The following is a 19,238-nucleotide window of genomic DNA, read 5'->3' as shown; positions in this document are numbered from 1 at the left end:
GATGAATGGAAAAAATGGTCACAAAAAACTATTCCCTCCCACCTATATTCTCACCTTTATAACGTGAAGCTTCTCCCATCAAGAAGGCAACTCTTTCTCCAGCCACTTTACTAAGTGTGTGTGCATTCATGGATCCTTAAATCTATTCACTATCTAGTCTGTATTCCAGCTTACATGTCTCCTTGTTATTTAAAAGATATACAGATTTTTTTAATGCTTTACAAAATTCAAATGCCTTTCTACTAAGAGTAATGATCGCATCCTGTGCTGAATATTAATATGTGCAAGGTGTTGTTTTAAGCAGTTGGCATGCATTATTTCATTTAGTCTTCATAGCATCCTTTTCCAGTCCTATCTTTAGCCCCATTTTATAGAAAAGGAAGCTGAGTCACAGAAATAAGGCAACTTCCTTAAGGTTACATGGCTATTAAGCATAGGACCCTGGATTTAAACCCAGACAATCTGACTCCAAAGCCTGTGTTCTCTCCACTGAGTCTGTGATATCATCTCCTCCCCCACCAGCTGGTTAACCCAAACCAAAAGGAAAATGGCTAAGCGACCTGTTCTGGCTCCTGGTGAACACAGCTTCCTTCCGAAGACTCATAAATCACCTATCTCGTAAGCCAGTCTAGAATTATACCAGGAATCACAATAAAGTCAGCAGATTCTAGACTCTGGATACCTGTTTTCTTGATAACTGATAACTATTTCCTCATCTCTCATTTCTGGCATTTCTGCTGATTTCCAGGTTTCCTCAAAATTACTGGCAGTGGTTCCACAGTCACCACCAGAAGTTCCCCATAGTCTGGGATGCAGCGTGACCTGCAACCTTCGCAATCCCTTAGTAAGTGTATTGCTCTCTTACAACCTCCTCTATCGTGGGCATCAATTTCTTCTTAATATAGACTCTACCCTTCCTAGTTTAAAGATCATCCCCTTCCCTTGTTAGAGACAGCTCATGGGCAGAAAACAGCAAGGCAGCTTCATTTCTTTCGCAACATGTGGGCGGTCACATCCCCCTTTCCAAGTAGAAGAAATGCTAAACATCCCCACAAAAGGACTCCCTGTCCTGGAGCCCATTCTAATCCCACCCCTGCCCAGGAGATAAGTGAAATTGAAATGCCGTGATTGGCTGCCAATTACATCATTGCTCTACAGGCCAGATTAAACACTTAGTTAATTGAACTCCACTTTACTTCTACACCTGACTCCATGGGCAAATAACCACAAAGAGAACAATACAGGGAGATGGCAATAACACACTATAGCTTCTGGATCAAGCAGGAACGAGGAACCATTTGCTGGAGTTACCTGTCATTAAGAACAATTCGGTCACCAGGTGGGGACATACAGTTCTCTATATTAAATTAGAGGAATGATTTTAAAGGGGACCAGTTTCAGCTGACAAGAGCAAAAAGAAAATCAATTTCAGGTTGCCAGGACAACTAGACTTTTCCTGCAAGAGTAAATTTGATACAGCCCTAAAATCTGACAACTAAATGTTTCTTCACATTACATCACATCCCTAAAACGTGTGTTGAACCAGTGAGATAATCAAGCCTGCTAATTACTTTCTACAACACCCATAAGATACAGAATTGATGGTGTTGGCTCTAGTCTGACTTTCCTGTAGCAGCTTGACTCACTATCTTATTGACTCTTTATAGTAAATGAGGATTATGTGCTTCTTGAAATGAATTTAAAGGTGGATCACTGTCCGTCAGTCCTTGGATCCTAGAAAAAGGAAAATGAGCATCTTTTTATTACATAGCCTTTAGTGGTTTAGCGCTATACGCATGTTCCCCATGATAGAATTCACTGGTCATCCCTTCCAGAGAAGAGATCCAAAGTCACAAAATTATATTTAACACAAGAGGGACTTGGGCTATAACGCCTGTTTTACCAGAATGTGAATCTAAGACAAACATAGGAAAAGTGACTACTCAAGGTCAACACAGCTGGCCAACAGCGGAGTCAGGACTGGAATCCAGGTCTTTTGATAATGGCTTCTTTGCAATTTCCATAAATAGCTGTCATCATTCCACCTCTGCCTTAGGACACTTGGAGCTAAAGTTAAGTCCACTTGATCTCCTCCTAATCCACGTGAGCCAATGACCCCAAATGGCCTTATCCCAGGAGTTGAGAGTCCTGACCCCAGTTCCAATAATATCTAATGAGACAAGCTTTCTCTATGCATTTATGTTCTCAGAAGGTTGAATATCAACTTACCTCCAGGGACTATTAAAACAAGAACAGCTAATAAATCACTGGAAAGCGCTTTGCAAATGTAAAGTAATACAAAAATGCTAAGCACCAATAATATAAGTGCCTCAGGCTGGAACATTCCCTGGAGAGCATAATAATTTCAAGTGGCTAGGCTGTGTCCACCATCATCCATCAGGAGATATGAAGGCCACTCCTCTCTGCAAAGCTCACACTCCTTCTTAGACCACTCCCAATCAGCAAGTATGCTCGCGGATCTTGGTTAACATATTGTATTATGATGGCTATGCAGAAACACACTCACTGTGAATTCATATGGTCATAGAGTCTTTGCTAAGTGTGGAGAAACACTGAGAAGAGATCGAAATCCAAGAGACAGGAAAGTAAATGTCAAGCTATCCCTAGCCGACGATAAACCAAGTAAACCATGAAAAACAATGAGCCCATTAGAAGGTGCCTGTCAGCAAATTCAGTCTTGAGAGCCAATTTAGAATCTGGTGAGAGGTCAGAAAAGTATAGCATACATTGAAGGGCTCTGGCTACAGGTGCCAAGACGAGAAAGAGACCAGGAAGAGCACTCCCTCCAGACCTACAAGGGTCCTTGGTTTGTATATGCAGACAAGAACCTACTCCAGGCCAGGTAAGCTGAGAAGGGCAGGAGAGGAAACCAGGGGTGAGTAGAATAAAAAATCAGAAGCTGGTGTCAGGGAGATATGACATCTAACTCTGAGCCTGAAATTACAAGTTGTGTGATACTGAGCAAACCTCTCTAAGCCTCAATTTCCTCAAGTATTTTACCCAACATGGATAATACTCATATACCCACTGCACAGGCTGGCTCTGAGGATTAAATGGAATGGGGTACAGAAAGCAATTTACTCAGTGTCTAACATGTAGTATATATGTAGTAAACTTGATCAGGCTGACCTTGCATGACCTAAAGAGAAACTAAAATCCAATACAGAAGCAAAGGACAATAAGCAGATTGGAAATTCAGGTCCAGATCAGGGAGGCAGAGAAGGAAACACCGACCCCACAGGCTCCACTTAGTATCTACTAAGAAGTCATCACTGGTCCCATTACCAAATATCTAGTTTAGGGGTGAATAACATTAGCCCAGTGATGGTCAGGTACCTGCAAATCTCAGGTTTGAGTGAAAACGTGGGAGCACTTGGAAATCCGACCACTTAGCCAATGTGGAGTTTAGCTCGCTGCATTTGTGCATCTGCAGAATATTAATGTGGATATCCAAGGTCCTAATCAAAAAACAAACTAGATTTCATAACAGGAAACTTTTCTCCCTCCACCCCCAATTCACTTCACATACTTTGTACACAAAGACATCATCCATGCCTCCTGGGTCAGTAAAAAATGAGCCAAAGACAGACAATATCAGAATAAGTTACATTCAGTGAAGTCCAGATCAAGAGACATGAGACTTCAGGGAAGGGAAAGATTTACTGAGCTTCTATTCTGACACAAGCACATTATAGAAATTAAGAGAGAGAAGAGAATCAAGACTGCTTCCTAAGAAAGCTCCCTTTAAACTGAAAAGATGTGGACTGCCTAGACTTTGGGGCCACATTCATGTCTTCAGAGGGATGCTGACGATGCTGGGGTGCTGGATCCACATGCAAGAGCCCCAAGATCACTGACCTGATTGCCTCCAGGCGGTGATTCACAGCAGGGTATCTGCCCACACAGCAGACCTGGGGGTGGGAGCACAGGCACAGCTAGGAGATGAATATGGAGCTGGGATCAAGCCAACATCAAGCCTTACCTGCTGTATCCCCACTTACAAAGCACAGCAGACATGGAGAGGAGACAAAGGAAGAAATGAGTGTTTGACAAGAAAGTTCAGGTGTCTTCATAGGGCAGACTGAAAGAATAAGGAGTATGGAGTCGATTTATGGAGAAAAAAAATGGAGGTCAGAGAACAAGTAGGAGGAAAAAACAGAAGGAAAGAACTGTTGTGTTTCTTGTTTTCTGTGTTTATTTCTTTAAGCATATTTCTGTCAAGTCACTTTTTAAAATCATACTTCTGTTAAATTTTTCAAGTTAGCTGGAGAAGACTTTGCTTTGCTGACTAACCAGAACTAAGAAGAGTTCCTGAAATATAGTAGATGCTCAATAAATATTTCTTGAATGAATGAATAATGCCCAGCTAGAGCTGCAGGTGAAGAGAAGAAGACACTTTTAAAGTCACCATGAAAAACAGCCAGATTCAGTTTATATTTCTCCCACATTAATAAAGTGAGGAAATGCAAGAGGGGAGATACAGTTCCTGCCTCCTGGTGACAGCGGTCATAGAATCACCAGGTTTAAATCAGATTGATCCCCCAATTTTTCACCTTATAAAATCCCAAAAGGAAAAGCAGAGCCTCTTGGGTATCTGGGAAAACGCAGTCTACACAGGCAAGTGATCATATACTCTGAAAATGAAGTTTCAAACCCTGATCCTTCCACTGTCTCCTTTGGAATAAGGAGCTTATTTCTACCCCATGAGAATATCGTGTTCCCTGGAACTAAAATAGAAGTCACTAGAGACTCCTTAAAAGAAATACCAATAGAGGAAGAGGACAAATCTAGAAAGGACTGGATTTAAACTTAAAGGACTGGACCAAAATGTTGCCTAGAAATCGTACTTACTAATTTCCATGATATTCCTCAATCCCTCTCCCATAGTTCAGCAAGTAAGCTGTTCCCACAATGAGGAATACACGACAACTCAGAGATGAAAGTGCTAATTACAAAACAATGACAGGAGTCAATACCAACCTATCCACTTTTCACTACAAGGTCTATCAAAAGTTTCTACAGCCTGCAAGGTAGGCACTTCTTTCTGTGGTTGTGCCTAATCTTGAGAGACCATTATTATTTATTACACATGAAGCACTTTCCATCTGCAGAGTGCTTTGGAATCACTTTTTATTAGTTACTCAGCATTCTTAAATCTAAACATGGCTAAAGCCCGAGTGGACGACAGCAAACCACATGATTTACTTACTCATCACACTCAACGGGTCCATACACCAAGCACTGGACAAGTCGAGTAAGAGGCAAAGAAAGCACTGAAAATGAGATATCTGGGCTTCCCTGGTGGCGCAGGGGTTAAGACACAACCTATGAAGCTGTCCGCAGCCTCTGCAGCATGAGTTCAATCCCCGGCCAGCCTGGGAGCAATCCACATGGCGCAGCAGACCTCTCCTTACTCGCCTGCTGCTCCCCTCAGCAGTATACTTTGGTCAATCTGCCTGTTCTGTTCCCCACTCTGTCTCTGGTGAATCCTCTCACCCTCCGCACCTCTGGCTTGTACCCCAGCTCTTGTATGCATGAATAAATAAATATTTTTTTAAAAATGAGATATCCATTTCAATCCAACATTCATCTATTGAAACCACTTGGCACTGAGCTAGGTGTTTGGAGTTGCAGCAAGACAAGGTATAGAAATAAATCTGACACACCTCTTGACCTCTAAGAATTTAGAGTCTAGTGTTAGTTGAAAGAACTTTTATGGTCTCTTTCAAGTTAAAGATTTTGTGGTTGTAAGAAAGAATAAGTAGGTTCGTGCAGAAATATGGTCCTACATAGATCAGAATCTGAACAATAGCACAGATATCATTCTAGTCCCAAAGAAATGGAATCAAAAGGAAAGAATACAGCCAGCAGTTACTTCCTCAATTTTCAGTTTGCAGAATCAAGATAAGCAGCCCCAAATCACATGAAAGGAAATCTTAGAATAAATGGGAATTAATAATCTCTCTCAAGAACGGTAGTCAACCCAAGAATCTTACTTTCAGAAGAATAAATATACATTTAAGACAAAACTATAGTTTTTATAAAGCCACTTCATAGATTCACAAATGACCATTGATGTAAGTTACAAATAGCTGTGTATACCTCTAAACATGACAGTTTACAGCCTTTGGAGGACAACCCTCCACTGAAATATATCCCATAAAGTATTCAAGTACCTCAGGGCTTATCATCTGGCTAAAATGTCAGAGAGAAAGAAGGGGAAGAGGAAAGATGGGGCTTTCTACATAAATTTTTAAGTCCTTACAATCCCTTGGTTTAGAGTTCTCCTCTACTGATCAGCATCTAGCACAAAGTATGGCAGTAGTAAAGATTCAATAATAATAAGTTCTTCATTATATAACAAAATGTAAGCACACCTGTAAAAATGAACAGTCAGAAACCAGAAAGCCTCATTCCTGTTATCTGTCCTGCTGTCCTTGTTGACAAATCAGTTGTGAAAGTGAGCTGACTGACACAGTACCTCTCTGATCACCTAGAATGATTCACCAAATATTATGTCTCACACAATTCATTACTATCCACTGATTAAATTAAATACCATACACTGATGGCGGGTGTGTGTGTGTGTGTGTGTGTGTGTGTGTGTGTGTGTGTGTGTGTGTGTGTGTGTGTGTGTGTGTGTGTATCTTATTTTACCAGCAACAATGAAGTTGCAAAAGACAAAATACATGGTCAGGCAGAAGAGCACTAGACCAGACATTACTATACCATCCCTTTAACACATGACAATGGATGGCTTCTTCACTTGATAGCTTCTTCACTTGAGCATCACTTGCTTTTTAGTAAAATGAGGTGCTATTCCTTTACCTGCCACCTCATGGACCTGTTTATGAGGATCTCGTGGGTTAATGGGTGTGTAAGAGGTTAGTCCACTGCAAAGTCCGTATAAATCTACCTCACACTGTACACTCCTCAAAGGATTAGTCATGGTCAATAAATTATTACTGTTTGCATGACTGGCTTTCCCTGTGGTTTTTCTCATAAAAGCACCAAGCATTTATAAAGCAGAAGGTATATTCTATTCAGTTTCCCTAAATCTCCCCTAAACTATAGAGATCAACAGAGAACCCTAAATCACGATTTATTCTTCTAAGTTCCACCCCCAACCAGTAACTCTGCCATGTTATCATGTGCAGTTTCCTCATTTTATAAGCACACCAACCTCCAAGGCACCAAAGGGCTCCAGAGAGCTCCACATCAAGATGAGCACCAGATGGAAGAAAGGCTTCTGAAGCCTCAAATCCCTAAAACTAAAACCCTCCATTGAAACTAGACTGTGAAGGGGGCTGAATGCCATACTGGAGAATGTAGCTATAATATGGTGAGCTGGAGCCCACAAAGGGAACATTTGGTTCTGTTCCATTTGACATTAAAGAAGATAATGGAATGGTTAGGACTTTGTGCAAGGTGATGAGCTCAGTGTTACTCAGGATACCAAGTAGGAGGTCTATCAGACATGAAAAGTCAATCTGAAACTCATGCAATTCGTAGCAACATGGATGGAGCCGGAAGGGATCATGCTCAGTGAAATAAGCCAGAAAGAAAAAGAAAAATACCGGATGGTCTCACTCGTAGCAGGAATTTAGAAAACCTAAATGAGGGACCAGGAAAAAGACTAATTATAATAAAGTAACAAGCAACTATAAACCAGAGACACAGGAAGGGGGGGGGGAGGGAAGGGTGAGAAGGGAGTAGGATCAAAACAAGGGGGCTGGGAATTTGTATGGGGACTGTAACCAAGATAAAAACACATACATTGTGCAAAAATGAAAAATGATATAAAATACATAAAATAATTTTTTAAAAGGCAATCTGGAGGTATATTAAATTCAAGCTTTAAGGGCAAGAGAAGACCTTCAAACCAAGGCCTGCTTTCAAGATGGAGAATGAAAATCCAGAGATATGGAGCATCCTGACCAAGTCACAGGGCAAGCTGTCATCAGAACATAGACCTCTGAGCTCCCACTGTCTCTGGAGCAATTAATGCCCATCTCCTCTTTGTCCCAGACTCAGCAGCTGGGCAGTGTCAGCTCCCAGCAGAGGCCACCCCAATGAGGCACAGCAGAGTTGCACCTGGTTCCTGGGTCTCAGCAGTGAGCACTGGGACTCCTATGGGTGCCAGTTGAGCCAACGTGGCTTTCTCAGAGCAATAACTTTCCACAAGGACTCAGTGAGCTGGTGGGCACAGCTGCCACCAGACATTAATGCCCAAAGGCTGGACTATTTTATCAAGAAGCAAAGAAATCTCCCTTTATCTCAGCTGAAAATCAAATGTTGTGCCTTCAGAAAGAAAAGATGGGAGGACAACTTTAGCTAAAACTCCTTCCAAAAAGAGTGGAGGGTTATAAACTTTTGCAGTGAAACTATTGTAGTCTGTTGACAAAAGCCTAAAAGAACCGTAAACACAAAGAGAAGTCTTAGGAAATCATGACTGGTCCTGAGAAGTTGAAATGACTGTGGTCCTCACTATAGAGAGCCAGAGTTTTGCATTTCTCTTTCTTTTTAACCTTCTTAACATCTGTGACAGGCAAGTGACTCATCCAATTACTGACTGGAAAACCGACACCTCCATTTCACATCCCTGGTTCCATTTCCTAAGGTGTGAGGAAGCTGTGGGATCTGCCTCCTGCTGGTCCCACTTCTCCCACAGATAAGGTAGAATTGTAAGAGGCAAACAACTAACAAGGTCATCAGAAGTCTGCATTTGACACCTGCTTGTATAACTCAGTGTAGGACATACCCCCATTTCTTCTCCAGGAGGGACAGCAGAAGGGGAAGACCAGGAAGCTAAATAAATGTGCTGGTCTCCACCCTGCTCAAGAATGCATCTGCCAAGTAAAGGCTCGTGGTGTATCCAAAACATATTCAAGGAAATCACAAAGAAAAATTCAAGACTGGGGTTTTTATTTTGTCTTTTTAAGTTCAAACCACAGGAAGTATTTGGAAGAATTAGAAACTACTTTCTGTGGGGAATTCCACAGGAACTGGAAAATCTTAGGCAAAATTAGAACCAAAGAAAACAGAAATAGTAGAGATCTGGGAGATCATCAAATTCAGCCCTGCCACTTTGACACTGAAGAAAAACAAGCCAGAAAGAGCGTTTCACAGCTGGATGGCAGTGGAATCGGGCTGAGAACCCACATCTGCTCACTCCAAGAATAATTTCTTAGTCCTCCTTCCATGCTAGCATTGACTTGAACACTGACTCCAAATTAAACCTACATGTGACCAAAAAGAAAAGAGAAAATAAACTGTTCTCTCTGGCAGATGTTTGGAACACTGGCTTCTTTCTCAAAACTCTGCAGAACATGTTCTGCATAAGATGGGGACCAAGAAGGGCCTGCTGGCTCCGCTGTGAAGGCACATGTCTTAGGAATGCATTGTATGTCTGGTATTCTCCCACAACTCCCTGCCCCTGCTCCCTTTTTTGCCATATATGGATCTGAGCTCCGATGCCTGGGTCACACAACTGAGGCCTCGGATATGAATGCAATCTGGTTTCTGAGCTGTTTGTCTTTACTGGAAATCTGATGAATCCATCTAGGAAACATTTACTAAAATGCAAAAGGCAGGGAGAATTGATTCACACCCTGAACTTGGCACAGGAGGGAAAAAAAAAAAACTTTCCTTTTGCTCACCCAAAGGTATGCTAACCAGATTCTCAGGAGAAAGTAGTAAGTTTAACAAACATAGGAAAGTCCCAAGAAAAGAGAGAGAGAAAGGAGAGAGAGAGTGTGTGTGTGTGTGTGTGTGTATGCACACATGGGTACACATGCAAGCATGTGTTGGGAAGAAAGGAGGAAGTTTTTCTAACGTAGGAGAGGAGAGGAGTCATTCTAGCCTAAAGTGAAAATCCACTGAAAAATCAAGAAATAACCAGATAGCCAATGAGAACATACATTAAGCATTTATGTTTCTTGTGACTTAATTATCACTCCAAGTGGTGCCTAGCTTTCAAACTTTTGCAAATTGCATTTCAGAAGCAGAAAAATCTCCCTGAAAACAGGGATAACCTGCAATAGTCACATCAATTTAAAACAAGAACTGATTGACTAAATATCTATAATTCCAAAGTTATTTTTTTAAGAATTATACAAAGAAAAGTCAATAAAGACATTCCCTAGACATGTAAAACTTAGGAGGAGAAGAAAACCAAACCATACAACCCAACAATTCCACTCTAGTGATTCATCTGCAAACTGGACATAATCTTTTCAAACTTACAGGGTAGTTATAGTTAACAATATTAAAAGGGTTCCTTACATAGTGTCTTGTAGCAGTGTTTGACACACAAGTAAGCACTTAGCATTATAGATTGTACCTGTTAAAAGCATGTCCATTCAAAATTCCTGCTGAAAGGTAGATGGATGGTTTAGTGTCATGGCACAGGAGGTTCAATTCCCACCATTCCTCTCAATCTAACACTGACATTTGTACCCTGCTGTGACTGTGCAGTTCCCAGCTCATTGAGTCTCCCTTGCCCCAGAGCTGTTTCAAGGCTCAAATGAGAGCCTAGCTAGAAAAGCTCTTTAAGAATTGTCTCAGGATGTGAACATGTAAAGATCATAAAGGGCAGCACCTTCACTGGGGAAGAGCAGCATGTCATATGAATGTAGGTGCTAAATAAATCCCCAGAGGAATGAGAGGAGGCACATGCTTTAGTCTCCACACCAAAAACTCAGCACTTAAACACAAAGTCCACTTAAGAAGAACTTGAATGCCATGTGGCATTACTCCTCTCAGAAAAGGTCTTGAAAGAGAGGGCCCAGAGCACCAATAATGGCAACAAGAATTTACTCAGTCTACCCTTCAGCATGGGTCTCAGGTACAGGCATGGCAGGATACCTGAGAATAACCTGAGTGAACAAGCTAAAAGGCTTGTCATGTGGAATCTCAAACCCTGCCCCCGTGAGAAACCCAAATGTGTCACATCTCCCACTGGGCCCTTGTCCCCATCTGTGCAGGGGCTCATTTCTCAACCTGAAGCGAGATATGGAGGGACAGAGGCCTAAAGAAGGCAGAACCATGTCATCAGAATTGTCAGCAGTCTTGTCCTAACTCCAGTACGGTGGTGTTCAAAGTGGGTTCCAGAGAAGCATAGAATTCTGGAAAGATGACTTGGCCTCAGGTGGAAACCTACTCGATCTCCTACATTTGGTTATTTTGTATATTGGAATTCCACATCACATTCCATGAGAGGTTTGAAAAAGTACTGCACAAGAGAAAAGGTCCACAGAGTCTGACATTCAAGGTCATAAGGCAGTTTATGCAAGGAACATACAGGGAGCAGGCCTGGGACTAAGAGGCTAATGAGAAATAATCAGAAGTTAATAAAGCTCCACAGAACATGCACTACAATTAAATGAGATCAACCCAGCCCCCTAAAAAGGCTAGAAATCTCTAGAAGATTTTGTGAAGCCAGAAGTGAAGGAGCATGGGAGCCAGGGGGAATGGCTTCCCAGGCCTGGAACTCCTTTAGCAACTCTCTGGGTCTTCACACCCAAGTGAACTGCCCTCGAGGAAAGGTCCTCTTGCTTGGTGGTAGGGCTCTGGGGTAAAAGGCCATAGCTGGAAATAGGGAACGCCAACTTTTATTCTGACTCTTCAGATGCAGCTTTGGCACCTCAGGTAAGGATCTCCCATGGCAACAGTGGACTTCAGCTTTGTATTCCTCCCCAAAACACCGAGTAGGGCTGAGAGGATCCATATCGACCCTTGCATAGTCTGGTGAAAGCACAGAGAAGACTCTTCAATCTGCTTAGTAACGGCAATAGAAAGTGCTAAATAAGTGAGTCAAGAAATATTTCTGGAAGAGCTATTCAAATGGAATGCTTGGAGAGCCACCCGCATTGCAATAACTTGATCTGCCCTCATCTTTTAGAACACGCACGAGTCCAGGTTTAAAAAAAGGACTTGACAGCCCCAGAGGCAGGCCAATAAATAAATAAACACATTGAAATCTCTCAGTGACGTACTAAAGTTATTAGGGAGAAAGTTATGTTCCCAATAAGAACACGATTTCATTCTTTTCTCTCTCTCTTGTTTCACATCTTTTCCCAACCACTTTTGGTAGTGAGCAGTTTGTCATGTTTCCAAGGGAAGCGACGCAGTCTCCTGCGTGGCCGATCCATCTAAAAAACATATCATCTGTCTGTGAGGCAGAAAGCCCAGTTGGAAGAAGCAAGTTCTGTGCGTTCAACTAGAAAACACTTCTTGTTCTCGCTGTCAAAATAATTCTGTATTAAACTTCTGGGATATGTGACTAATGTGCTTGGAACCTTTTGGAGTGACTGGTTTATTTATTTTAGGGAGGGGAGTGCTGCTGCTGCTGGTAGTGGGGGTGGTGATAGAGAGAGGAGGAAGCGAAAAAGAGAGGGGGGAAAGAATGGGCAACAGTGAAGAACATGCACGGGGTCTGCTCAGAGACTTCTCAGCAGCTCCTGGGAGCCAGCACTGCCACACTTCATTATCAGCAGTCTGAGAAGGAGCTGAGCCAGGCAGGAAGAGAGAAGAAAAGACATATAAAGACAGGCAGCACATACTTCCCAGAGTAAAAGTTGCCTAACAATTCCTAAAAAGACTCAAAAAAAAATTTTAAAAAGAGTAAAAGCAAAACAAAACCCAAGCACGCACACACATGCCATTGTAATCCTATCACCGCTCCTTCCAAAACCCCTAACTGCTCCTTACTGCTCACAGAAAAGAGCTCTGGACATAGTAGGGGGGCACCTAACACTTCTCTGATTTGACGAATGTATCACCTCCTTGCACTTTCCAGACTCGGCCTGCCTCTTGCCATTTCTCCACATATTCTTATGCCTCTGCCGTTTCCTTTGTCTTGAAGGCTAAACTTTCTCTTCCGTGTTTATTAAAGTCCTAACTGTTTTTCCAGACCTAGGACACCCACTCACCCCCAGCAAAGACTTTCCCAGTGGCAGCAAACAGAAGTCCTGCCCTTCAGTGCCTAGTACTCTGTACCAATCACCTCGCAGCCTGCCTGCAGGCTCGCATCAATTACTAGCACACCTACCTACCTACACCCAGCCCACTCTCCCCCAGCAACCAGTCTCCTCAGAGTGTCCACAGGGGACACTTGCACACATTAAAACTCTGAGCCCTTGGTGGTCAGAGGTCCTCCTTGGCTATCTCAGCAGCCACACCCTGCAGCAGCTTGGGGCCTGCACATACCAAGCACTCAGTCATGGAACTTGTGTGCCTTCCACCCGAAAACATCTTTAGCGGTAAACTTGAGTGACATAAAAATATCAACTGAAAAGTCTTCAGAAGGAAGAGGCCAAGAATTTGCTCATGCTAAACCTCCAGTCGATTCATGGAAGCGGCCCATCCTCCCTTCTCAAATCTGGTTGTGTTGTTAGTCTGCTCTCGGCTTTGAGTCAGAAAGTGGGTGGAAGGTTGGGAGACTAAATGAGGAGGGGTGTAAATAAATGTGAAACACATCATTTTTATAACCTGGCAAATAACTGTAGGTTGAAGTCATAGGCTTACGTTGTGTTTTGTTTTGATTTTTTAACCTGTTTTTTCACTTTAAGTATTTATAAGTTGGAGAAAGGATGGAAGAAAGGATGAGTAGATGGAAGGGGAGAAGAGGTGGGGGGGGCAGAGGAGGGAGGGAGAACAAAGAAAAAGGTGTTTAGAAGGGGAGCATAGGGAATGGAGCGTGACCAGGACAATGACGAAAGAAATAGCAACTTGGCCTAAGTGCTGCTGATCAGTTCTGGCAGGCCCTCCCTCTAAACTTTCTCGGCAGAGAATTATTTGGCAAAGAGACTGCAGAAAGCAATTTTCACTTTCCTTCTCCAAACCCCACCTCCTTCCCCCACCTCATTTTAAAAACCAGCTCTAACCTCCTAAAGAGGGAAAGGAAAAGTGAGACCCAATTCACTTCACATTTCATACCACTTAAGGAAAAACATTTCTTGGAGGAATGCTTTATGGTTCAGAGAGTAACCCTCTCTCTCATCTTGCTTCTCTCTAAGTCTGCGGCTCTCCTCTCCTTCCTGTCTTCTTGCCTTTCTTCAACTGAGAAGTGATCATTTAACCTCAGACCCAGCCGATTAAAAATCTCTCTCTCTCTCTCTCTCTCTCTCTCTCTCTCTCACACACACACACACACACACACACACACACACACACACAAACACAGTTTTGTTCCTATTCTTGCCTTTATTAGAAGGTAATAAATGCCTACAAAGGTAACTATTCATTTATTCATGTTAAATAAAGCTTAATAAGCACTACTATAAGTACCCTACACTCACAGAGCTAATATGCTATAGAATGGGTCAAACAAGCCCACCACAAAATGTAAAGCACTGTCAGTGGTGATAAGTCATCAGAATCCAAGGCAGGCATAAGTGATAGCCGTTCCCCTTACTCGGGGAACCTGGGAAGTATTCCAAGATAATGCGCCTGGCACACAGCAGACCCTCTATAAAAATTTGTTAAAGAAGGAATGAATGATTATGTGAATGAATGAAGAAAGAAGTGGATAAAGATGTATTTGAGCCCAGCTTTAAAAGGCTGCCTAAGATTTGAACAGGCAGAAATGAGAGTGCCAACAGTTCGAAGGTAAAGGTCGTAGCTACAGAGGCAGGAATGACTGGAAATGTAGGTCAAAAAGGAAATGCTCTCATTGGAGAAGCTCCAAAAGCATTCATTTCATATTTTTACCATTGAACTTGAACAACGTGGATTTGAACTGTGAGGGTCCATTTATTGCAAGTTGCCCAGTCAGCCAAACCTGGACGTCGAAAATCTTCAACACCAATGGCTGACATTAAAGGACTTGAGCATCCTGGGATTTTGGATTGGGAAGGGATGACGGGGTGGAGGGGTTGGCCTGAAACCAATCTCTGGTAGAGCCAAGTGACAACTGTAGTTAAGTTTTGTGGGAGTCCAAGTTATACGGGATCAGTGACCCTAACCATGCATTGTTTAAGGGTCAATCATCTAGCATTCTTACGTGATGGATAATAGCATGGTCACTGGTCAGCCATGTAATTCCCATAACAACCCTATTCCTATTTCCTGCATGAAGAAACTGAAGCATGGAGAAGTTGAGTAACCTGCTCAGTTAGAGTGTTAGTTTGTGGTGAAGCAGTACTGTTAAAGGCTCTTAACTGTTATTCAATACATGATTACATCTCTATAATATATAAAGGTCTGTGAGGACAGATCATAGAAGCCCTTAAATACCAGACAGAGGAGTCCAAGCTTGTTCTATATGCAAAAAGAACTGAGGGTTTTAAAAGCTAAAACAATAGAGTCACATTTCAAGAATGAATAATTTGTATTAGTGTATAAGACTTATTAGAGTTCCTGAGTGGATTAGAAATTAAGAGATGAATCAACACTATTCCCTACCAGCCTCCCTTTTAGATAGTTACATACTCATAAATCACTGTTTCATTGTGATGTACACAGGCCAACAGGATAAGCAGTAAATTTTTCTGTGTACACTCAGACCCTGAAATTTGATTTTTATATTGCAATAGTCTGTTCCCATCCGGTTTCCCAGCCTAGGACACGGTGGAGCCTGCCTTGGAGGGACAGAATGGCTGCAGTAGACGGTGAATGGCCTCTTAGTCTAGCCAGAAGGCCCCGAGAGGCGGCATTGTGCATGCACTGAATAGTCACCGAAATAGCTCTGCTAAAGGACACAAGAGAAAAAGCTGCGCTCTTTGGAACTGACATGTTTTCTGTTCTCTCTCTACCCCTGCTTCTATGACCTAGTAAGGAGGTAATACTGTGGAATAGAAAAAGCACTGGGCCTGGAGGCCTGGCTTTGAGTGTTGGCTGCCATTTCTTTTTCAACAAGATCTCAAAAAAGTTCTAGGTCTCAGTTTTTCTATCTGTAAAATGAGAGGTTGGCTCTCAATTAAGTGACTATTCCCAGTGTGTATCTTGTGGGGGCAGGAGAGGATGCTGAGGGGGTGGGGTCAAAAGAAATGCAAGTGCATTTTGGCTGAGATAGGATATTTTATTTTTAATCTCGAATCCTTTAGAAATGTTATGTAAAGTAGAGCTGAGAACTAGGTTGTAGAGGGTGAGTTCAAAAAAAAAATCTAGGCTCACATAGCAAAACACACTTCCACAAATAAAACTTCATAGTAGCTACCTGTAAAGGCAGCTGTAAAGGTGGTTTTCATTTTTCTAACTTTTCTGGTTTTTTCCACTGAGGAAAAAAGGCACACTGTTTTAACACTAATATTATTATTAACAAATTTAATAATACCTAGAAACATGCCTGACAAGAAATATTCAATAGCAATGTGAGAAGCACTCTTGTCATTTCCATAAATAGAAAGTGAAATGGAGACCCTCATCACCACCCCTGTGCTCCTAAGCACCCCAGTGGCACATGCAGCTTATTGGTGCGCATATACCTACAGTCTGAGCCCAGAGGGCACAGGAGGCATCAACATGCCTCACTTCAGAGTCCTAGCACCCAGCAGTGTCCATCCTGTTCTACGCACTGGTCAATATTTTCTAAATGAACCTGCTAGGAACTACTATAGTAGTAACTGCAGATAGTATCCAATGATAACTGAAGAATTTAATTGTTTTTCAAATCACAAAGATCTGAGTACACAGGTATGTACATATATATACAAATACACATATACAAAGATTTAAAACATTACCACCAGTTCTAAAGAAAATTATACACTGAGTCTGAGATCTATATTTATTGATATAAAAATGTCTTTCAAGTCATGCTTGTTGAGTGTTAAGGTACATCATAGTAAAGCCTACATTTATTCATACAATTGTAACTGCAGCCATTCATATATATGCCACATATATATGTACATATCTATAGAGACAGAGACATAAAGAGACTGAGACTTTCAAAGGTACTTCCTGAAACTAATGAGTATCACTGAAGAAAGAATTTGGAAAAATTTTTATTCACTGCTTTATATTTTTCTGTATTGTTCAAATTATTTTCACTGTTAGAAAAGCATTTTTAAATAAGTATTTTAAAGCAAAAGAAAACCTAAAGAGAAGAAAAAATTATATATATATATATATATAAATAAAAGCATACCCTGTAGGCAGTTCTCACCAGCTGCCCCCCCAACCATATCTGGTATATACAAGACACCCTGGTGGGAGGGGGTCCCTCACTTTTTAAAGTCACCTCTTCCTTTTTTCCCCAATTAGCCAAAACCTACTAGTTTGTTAAAAAGTGTTGTGAGGGCAGGGATGCTCAGGTGCAGGCTCAGCACACACCAGACAAGGTGGCAGCCCCTGCCTCTCACTGGCCTCTGGCAGGTGCCACCTACCCCCTCCTCCCCACACCCTGGGACACCACCATATTCTCCAGAAACACTGCCTTTTGGGTTAGCTCCACCGACTGTGTGTGATGTGTTCCCTCACACAGCTGTTGTTGAGGCACAGCTGCTAAAAAAAGATCAGAAGCACTTTGTAAATATAAGGTCCTTCATTCCGAGACAGCCTGAGAAGTCCTTCTAAGGGCCGTGGCAGGGGTGACAGTATCAATTTTGGTTTAGTTTCAGTGATGTGATGATGGTGATGATGATGATGATAATGATTGATAACGGCAATGATAAGGATGATAATAACAGCCCATCATTGGACACACCGGCCTTGCCACCAGTAATCAAAAATACAATGAAATAAATTCCTTGCTCAATCACAGGACACCCCTACAACATCATGGTCCTGCTAAAACTGGATAGATTTTCGTAATAATAGGTGGAGGTACTAGAGGTTATTTTCATTTTTTTTTTTACTTTAGCCCCCATGTACATTTTCTGAATTTTCTACCTAAATATGCATTGCTTTTATAATTCAAAAAAAAAAAAAAAGAGTACCATTTGAAAATACATGCAAACAGCCACCACCATAAATATGCCAGACTGTCCTTTCACAGAGTCTAAACAAGAGCCTACCTTACCAGTAGGTCTGCAGGGGATATTCTGTAACTAGGTCACTGGATTTCACTCTATCACCGTAGACCTCGCCAAACTTATTCCACAGCTACCAATATCTCATGAGGTTAATTTTGGACAACTGCTGAGTTGAGCTAAAAGTAACATGCTGAATCAAAAAACATTTAGGAAATGCCTTCAATATTCCTGCACAGCAGGAGACACCCAAATTAAGAGGCTGCCCCACCCTCCAGAAACTCACAAAGGGGAGGAACTATAATCGCATAAATAAAAATGTCTCGAGGTACAATCTGACAAGTCTAAAAGTGTTCCCGCTCAATGCAGGGTGGGGGTTCTAGGAACGGAAAGATTATTTCTAGCTGCTGGGATAAGGGGAGGCTTCAGGACAGAGTCAATGTCTCAGCAGGATGAGACACAGGAACAAAGGCAGGGAGGGGACAGATCCTGGTCCAGGGTACAGTTCAGGGGGCTGGAGCTCAGGACAGCAAAGAACAGCCTTAATTTTGAAGACAAAGACTGCATTATGGGATGCTGGTGAGAACGAAAATGTCAGGCTAGGGGGTCTGGGTGTACTTCCAGCAGAGCAAGGTGGTGCCTTCGGATGACTACTGTGTGCCAATGTGGTTATTTCAACAGAAGTTTCCTCTTAAATATAGCAGTACATTAAATTAGCAAACAAAAAATAAAGAGACTCCAAAGCCATATTCCAGTTAGAAGGGAAAAAAGCTGTAATATATTCAAGAAAAATCTTTGGAAGTGACAATGAACATTGCACAAACTACAGTACAGACCCTTAATGGTGAAAACCTGGTTGGGATGGAGATACTAAATTAGGAGGGAAGATGCAAAAGCCAAGAATCTGTCTTTGGTTATCCCTGGTGATTCAACCCAAAACAGCTCATTTCTGGGGCCACTAAAGTCAGCATCTATGTCCATGCCTGTAATACCCTCTCCACAGCCAAAGCCTCCTCAACACACATGAATGTCTTTGTTAAGTGAATTCTAACTCTCAATGGGATAAAGACATCATAAGATTGAGGGTTCCCTGGTGAAGGAAAAAAAAAACTGATGTGGCACCATTAAAGAGTAAAGAGAGGGCTTTCTGCCCCTAAAACATTGGTTCTCCTCCCAGGTGAGACAGTAGAACCTCCTGGAGTAGTTAGTACACGCCACCCCAACCCACTCATACCAGAATGACTGGGTGTAGAGGGAATGCACAGAGATGAGGGTAAGAGTCTGGATGGGGGGAGACCAGGC

The 19,238-nt window shown here is 42.1% G+C and overlaps 1 protein-coding gene across 3 annotated transcripts in view; it reads right to left on the bottom strand.

Annotated features, from left to right (window-relative positions):
* The window catches only part of LPP (LIM domain containing preferred translocation partner in lipoma), a 640,196-nt gene that overhangs the window by 523,748 nt on the left and 97,210 nt on the right, over positions 1 to 19,238 (bottom strand). The gene's annotated exons all lie outside the window — the stretch shown is intronic.

The sequence above is a fragment of the Talpa occidentalis genome, unplaced genomic scaffold (assembly GCF_014898055.3).
Source record: "Talpa occidentalis isolate TD23 unplaced genomic scaffold, MPIMG_talOcc4v2.1 talOcc4.4, whole genome shotgun sequence".
Lineage (NCBI taxonomy): Eukaryota > Metazoa > Chordata > Mammalia > Eulipotyphla > Talpidae > Talpa > Talpa occidentalis.
The sequence above is the reverse complement of the archived record's forward strand: the minus strand, read 5'-3'. Positions and strand labels throughout refer to the sequence as shown.